Below are 7,399 nucleotides of genomic sequence, written 5' to 3' on the forward strand. Positions count from 1 at the left end.
GCTCCTTGAACCTGGGTGGTGTTTCTCCCCTGTATCCGGGGTGACGGTGCAGCAGAGGGAGGAGGAGAGAGATGAAACACTCTTCTGATCCCGTGCCCTCATCAGCAGCCTGGAACACAGCAGCAGATCTGAAGCCTGACTTGATCGCTGCAGTGATTATGACTCCATCAGACCGGCGGTAATTGTGAGGTGGATGTGAGGAGGCAGACGGAGGCGGGGGGGGCAGAGCACCAGCAGCTTGACAGCAGGCCAGGTTAGAGGGAGGAGGCCGGGACAGAACATGCTGATCTGCTCATAATTGTTGCTTTGTTTCTGTGGGTGTTCTTCAAACCACAGTGTCAGAAGTAAAGCTATCCCGGTTCTAAGGCCCCCTGCTGGGACATTTCTCTGATCTGCACAGGGGCTCCACTCAGGAAATCAATTAGCAGTGGCTAATGGCAACAGAATGTTTATTCCTCTGATGGATTTAATCCTTTTACACGTTTTAGGGACTGTTGTGGGCGGAAGGAGGGCGGATTTTTTCAGTGACTTTATCAGATGATATTACTCAGTTTGTCCCTCCCTCACAACAAAAGGAATCCTTCTTACTGTAAATGAGTGCCTGGAGATACTGCTGGCTACTCTAAGTGCATGGTCACCAGAGAGTGACACCGCAAAGATCATGTTGCCATCTGTTGCCAAAAACTGGATGTTGCAAAAAACCTAATATAACGGAGAGGTGCAGTCTTTTTGTTGGCTGACAGAGAAGTTAGCATCGCAAGGCCTCAAAGAGCAGTGGGATTTTCAATCAGATTTTGGATTATTGTAAAAAAATAAGATCTGTGGCGCATATATGATACTTACACGTTTTGTTCAGAAGAATAATCTCAGCATATTATCCCCCTTTTTAGAATAGTTGAAGCGTTAATGCATTTGTTAGGCTTTAAACAAACACAATCAGAAGACTTCCTAAAACCACCGCTAAGCTAAAGGCGGCTAATTAGCGTGATGACGTGTAGTAGCCTTATTTAGCCACTTGTAAGTAACCGCTGTTTTGATGACACGTAACCGCTTCGGATGTTCACATATGAATTACTTACTGGCCAATTTTATGTCATAGAACAAAACATTAAAAACTCATAATCTTGTATTTTGGGAACCTAACCACATACTTCAACATAACCTTCAACTTTGAGATGAGGGAACGCAGAATTGCATGTTAAAATGCTAACACATTTTTGGGTTTAGGACTTTATCCTGCACCACTGTTTAGTTGACACGATAATGCAGTCTCTAAATAATTACAAGAAATATCCACAGGCCTGCTCTGCCTTACTCCATCAACCAGACCACATACATTTTCAGCCCACTCCATTGCATTATTCCATTATTGACAATATTTTAATATAAAAGTTCAACATATTATGCTCTCTCAGAAAAATAAGAACATACCTAGAATTATTTCCATCCTTGTTATTGCTGTTAAAGCATACACAAAGGACTAGAACGTGTCTTTCGAACAAATAACTGACAAAATCTGCTTGAGTGTCAAAAGAAACCTTTTAGGGAAGTCTTGTGATGTAACATGAGAGAAGAGAGTATGAATGTTGCTACATTTCTTGTATAATGTTCAGAAGCACCCACACCTTTTCGTCTTACATTTTTTATTTCTATATAATTGGCAACGGTCCATAAAAGCTTCCCAGTGTGTCCTGTGCCTATTTATTCAGAAGTAGCCAGTTAATGATGCATTCACTTCGTTAATCATAACACATGACCCCCGACCCTCCCTCTTCATCTCCATCAATAACTCCTTGTATTACATTTTCTTTCCACAACCACTAATAAAGGTTTGTGGTCTCTTGATTATCAGATGGTAAAGAGTCAAATAACTGCCCATTTAACTTCTCAATGCTTCAGACTGGGTGCAAAAAATAGTTGAAGTTGTGACATTTTCAGGAAGGGAAGATCATTCTCTGTGGTTAAAGAGCAGGATTGTAGTCATCTTTGCCCACGATGTAACATTAAGGGATTTAATGTAATTGCGATCTCTAACTCTAACCTCAACTGTAACCGCCTGAGAACTCTTCCTCCTCCCTTCGTCACGTCAGGGACTCAATCCTGTTAGCCTGAGAGTTAAAGGGGCAAAAGCAGTCTGAGGCCGTGCTGAGGTTAGCAGCTGGTAACCATGTTGTGACCTGTTGTACTACCACGGATAACAGTCTACCAACATGAACACACATTTTAATGAACAAAGATGGATTTTTAGCTGCATTATTGATGCTTTCGGGAAGTTTATGAGAAAATATCACTACTGAACACACTATTACAATCTAATGTTTTTAGGTCATGCCAGAACTAATTCACTGTTTATTATCCAAATCTAACAAAGTCCTGATTGCCCTAATTGAAAGCATGACATTTAGGATAGTGGTTGAAAAATGGCCTGATGAAGTACATTTGATTATGTGTTTCATGTGATATTAAGTGTTTGACCCCATGCCACTAATGACACAAGTGACAAACTCTTTGGAAGCACAGTGGAAATTTCCACCGCAGACGGATCAGCTGACAGCGGACGATCGATGAGAGCATCACAAACTCTGACCTGCTGGTAGGTTTCCACACCACGGGCTCAGTGATTGGATCTGTCTTCAAGTCTATTATCTTTAGCCCGGATCCAACAGAATCCCTCTGTTAGCCTCAACACCAACATCCTCTTCTAGCTAAAACAAAAACTCATACTCAGTTTCATTCATTTGTTATCTGAAAATGTAAGATAATTCTAATGTTTGACTCGTTCTAGTTGGCTCAAGATTATCTTAAAGAATGAGCTAAAGTGTAAATGCAAAACACACTCCATACTTTCTTTACAAACTACTGTATCATGACTCCAGATGGAACCAGGTTTTCTCAGTTAGTACTAATTCCTTTACAAATGACATTAAAACTAATGGTAGTTTCTGATTTTGGATGGATGGCAAAGTAGGTCGGTCCACCACTTTGTTTCAGACTGAATTATTTGAGCTACTATTGATTTGAATGGGTTGCCATGAAATGCTGTTTAATCATTCTTATCGACCTTTTTTCTAGCGCAAGCATTATATTGATCATTTTGGTTTGAAGTGAAAAGTCTTATCAGATGTTAAACATGGCAACCATCATAACTGCTCATTATCAACATGTTAGCTTCGTCATTGTGAGGATGCTATCATGCTGATGTTAGCATTTAGCTCAAAGCACTGCTGTTGTGAAGTAGAGCCTCACAGAACTGCTATTATGTCACTTGATCCATGTTTAAGTATTCAAAAGCTTCTTAACACTCACATGTTATGTAATTTACTTTTAAATGTTGGCCATAAGGGTTGTGCAATAGGTCGCCATTGTCAGTATGTGCATCTGTGTATTGTGTTTGTGCAAACGGTGTATGAGTGATCATATGTGTATGTACAGTATTTGAATGTTTATTATGTGTGTATATGTACAGTATGCAGAACTGCAGGACGGAGTCCAGAACACACTTTCTTTACGGGGACAATAAAGTATATCGTATCGTATCATCATACCCATCATAATGTCGTAGAGCCCGAAAGTGCTGATTTTAAATGGCATTTAGATTAACATTTTAAATGTAATATCATTGCAAGATGAAATTAACTTAATGTTCAATAACATATATCAGCAAAAAACAACACAACCTTTACATTCGAGAAGTTGGAACCAGCAAATCCATTATCAAGAATGTGTCTATTGCTTAACTACTCATGAGTTGACTGACTTCAGCTTTAAAACGAGAGCACAGATTAAAAAACAAATACAGGGTATTGTCTCTTAGTGAACTTTGTTGGAGACAGTAACTAATGCACATAACAGCAGACGTGTGAAGCCTTCCTGGGCGAGCTGCTATTATTAGCCAGACACACTTGAGTCAGGGCCAAGTGAAGAGCGTATCTGCAGGAGGTGAAGTCCAAATCATCCACAGTGCTGCTGGGAACGCTCGGCTCACTTTCATGTCCCCGCAGGGAACGGTTGGGACATAAAAATACTCGCAGGGCCCCGAGGGGGCGGCCCTCATTGTTAAAAACACACCCGGGCCCTGAAGTCTCTCCTCAGAGAGCCCTGCTTTAAAAGTCAACCTATACAGGGTGGCTCTTTTTTCTGTGCTGCAAAGAGCTTACATTCAGCACCATCAAATCAGTTCACTCAGTACATTCAGTATTTCGTTAATCTCTTTAAGTTTGTCGGGGTTTTATTTTCCCTGATTTCAGCTTGTTTGTGTCCCCGCTCCTCCAGCTGCTGTTCTGTTGTTGGTGTAGAGTTCATACAGTTGCACAAAGAGAGAAACGGCTGGTGTAAATGTGTAAGGTTGGGATCATTTGAGACAAAGACTTACGAAGAGTAAAGCTCCTGATCCAACATTTGAAAGTTAAAACCATCTTTTTAAGGCCTAACATTTTCTTTCTCCAGTAAAACACCAAATGTTAACACGAACGTTTCATTTTATGGAGAGGATTTGGCCAACTAGATCTATTCGGTTAAATACTAAGAGCAGGGCAATAATACAGGAAAGTTGAACTACCCTTGAGCTAAGATGCTCATTGGTTGGCCAACAACAACAGGTGACCCATAGGCTATGAAAGCATAGTTTACAATTTTGGGGAATAGTCTTATTTTCTTTCTTCCAGAGAGCTAGCGAAGGAGATCGATACCTCTCTCTTGTTTGTATGATAAAGATTGAGCTACATGCAGCAGCCAGCTAACTTGGCTCAGTCCAAAGGTAACACAATCTGCTTACTCCAAGAAAATGGTTTAAAATGCCATATAACAGTTATTGAAGGGGTATTTCTTGAACAGAAGATCTTTTAAAAGATTTGATTTGGATTATAAACATTTTGTTCCTGTTGGACGGAGCCAGGCCCCCACTCACCTTTTTGTTCTCCATGTGCAAATCTGATTGTGATTGTGATACTGTATCGGTAATGGTCCAACGCTGGCCAAAAACTGGATCGGATATCAGGAAAAAATGATATGCAATGAAGTTTATAGTTCAAAGTGAGGGCTGGCTCAGGCTTGTCTTGAACCAGCCCATAGTTTTGCTGCTATAATCTTAAATGTCAGGGAACTTTAATCGTTCACCTCTCTTCTCCTATTTCTCTCTCTGTAACACTCTTATCCTCTCTAACCTCATGTTTTCATGTCCTATACCTACATGTTTCTAACTCAGTGTCCTGGGCATCATCCCCAGATTTTTTGTGTCCCTCGTCCGACAGGTTGCCAGATTGATATTGGTACCAGCAGATAACCAAGATGGCGGAATCTGTCTACAACATGAAAAGTGGTAATGAGCCAGCGATAGTCTTAATGCTTTGCTAAACTGGCTGTATAGCTAATATTACCATACAGTCATGAGGGTGGTACTCTTCCTTACAAACGTTAGGCAAGAAATTGAATATATATATATATGTAGACATACTGTATAGCACCGGTTAAAGCCCCCCTGTCTGGAACATTACACGTTATTGTAATAGCTCACACACACATACACACACACACACACACACACACACACACAAATGCTGAGAATAAACCTGCTGCCCTCTCATGCTCAACCCCGTCTTCATCCATTCATCCGCTCATTAATTCATGAGGTCAGATTAAGTTAATCCCAGCACTTTTCTCTCCAGTCCTGTATCCACTCCACATTAGCCATCTGAGCCTTGTGGCTGGAGGAAGTTTAAACCTTTTTAACCTGAATGTCGGTTTTGTCTCATCTTATTGCGCAGATTCATGCAAAGAGGTTCAACTAATGACGCACACAGCAAGTTTATAATCAAACAAACACCCACTCGCAGCTGTTGAGAGAGATGCCTTTGATATTAAGTTGAACTTTTCTCTATGACTACATCATGTTTAGTGAAATGTATTGTTCCACTAGATGTACCTATTTAATTTATTTTTACAATATAGTGAAACGTTTTAGAGTCCGATGATCGTTTTCAATTTGGTAAAAAAGCCTTTTACAAAGACAAATTATTGTCAAATGGTGAGCAATTGTTATTTCTCCAACATACAAAAACTCAAACTAAAAGATAAGACATACACTTATCTACCGGTAACCTTGATCTGAACATATTAGACACACATTTTTATAACAGTTTGAATTTATCGAACAAACCTTTTAACCAGCCAATTGTTCATCTAGCACTAGCATGACAGCATTGTCGAACTAACACTCAATAACGTACAACTGAGGCCAATGTTCTTAGTTTGCAGTCATAAACCAAAGTATCAGAGGAACAAAAAACATCTGATGATGCTGCCAGATGAAATGTTAAGCAATAAATGATTAATTGTGAGGGGGACATTAATGTATTGATAAATGCATCCAATGGGATCACTTAAGTCACCAGGGTCCATTCTCTGGGGGGATTCATCCAAACACCAACAGAAAGGACACTGACAGGCTGATCAAGCTCGGGAGGAAGGCTAGCTTCGCATTTGGTGTGAAACTGAACATTCTGGAGGAGGTGGCAGAGGGGAGGACAAGGAGGAAGCTGTTCTACATCCCGGAGAATCCCCCAACCCCCTCCATACAGAGCTAGTGAAGATGAGGAGTACGTTCAGCCACACACTCATCCCGATTATCTTATATTTCAGTCTAAACAAAATAGTTACCTTTTTCAGCATCAATCATCAGACCATGGAGACTGCTTAAAACCAAACCTTGTTCAAAGTTGTAATTACATCCTGCAGTGTGGTATAATGCTTTTCAAGCATGTCTGTCAAACTGTGTGAAATCTCCACACTTTATATCATTTATAGAAGGAAGGATATTAACTTATTTTATTAGTGATTCTCCAGCATCTTAGTTGTCCCATGTCTCTGCATTAGAGTAAAAAATGCAAATAAAATCAGTCCCAGTTTGGGAAACTATGGAAAAAGTGCAAAATGACATAACCCTCTCATCGGATATTACCCTAATTCCCCTCATGTGGCTCTGTGCAGGAATGCACTCGCTAAACGGTTCACACGAGCAGAAAGGTTGTGTGTGTGTGTGTGTGTGTGTGTGTGTGTGTGTGTGTGTGTGTGTGTGTGTGTGTGTGTGTGTGTGTGTGTGTGTGTGTGTGTGTGTGTGTGTGTGTGTGTGTATTTCTATGGAAAGAGAGGAATAAGATGGGGACTAAGTCAGTTCAGGAATGCAAGTTGTGAAATCGTAAACTCTCATGCCTCAGCTGCTGTCATATGAATGCGTAACAATTGAACCCGAGACCGTTTACGAGTGTCCATTTTCTGGTTCCAATGATGCAGCTCAGCGACACCTCGCTCCCATGATCAGAGCGTGGTCAGGCCTCTGTAGAGACACGCGCGCCCTGTGATCCTTCACTCGGGTTGTAGCTATTGTCCATTAAGTCTTTGGTTG

The sequence above is a fragment of the Gymnodraco acuticeps genome, unplaced genomic scaffold, assembly GCF_902827175.1.
Source record: "Gymnodraco acuticeps unplaced genomic scaffold, fGymAcu1.1, whole genome shotgun sequence".
Classification (NCBI taxonomy): domain Eukaryota; kingdom Metazoa; phylum Chordata; class Actinopteri; order Perciformes; family Bathydraconidae; genus Gymnodraco; species Gymnodraco acuticeps.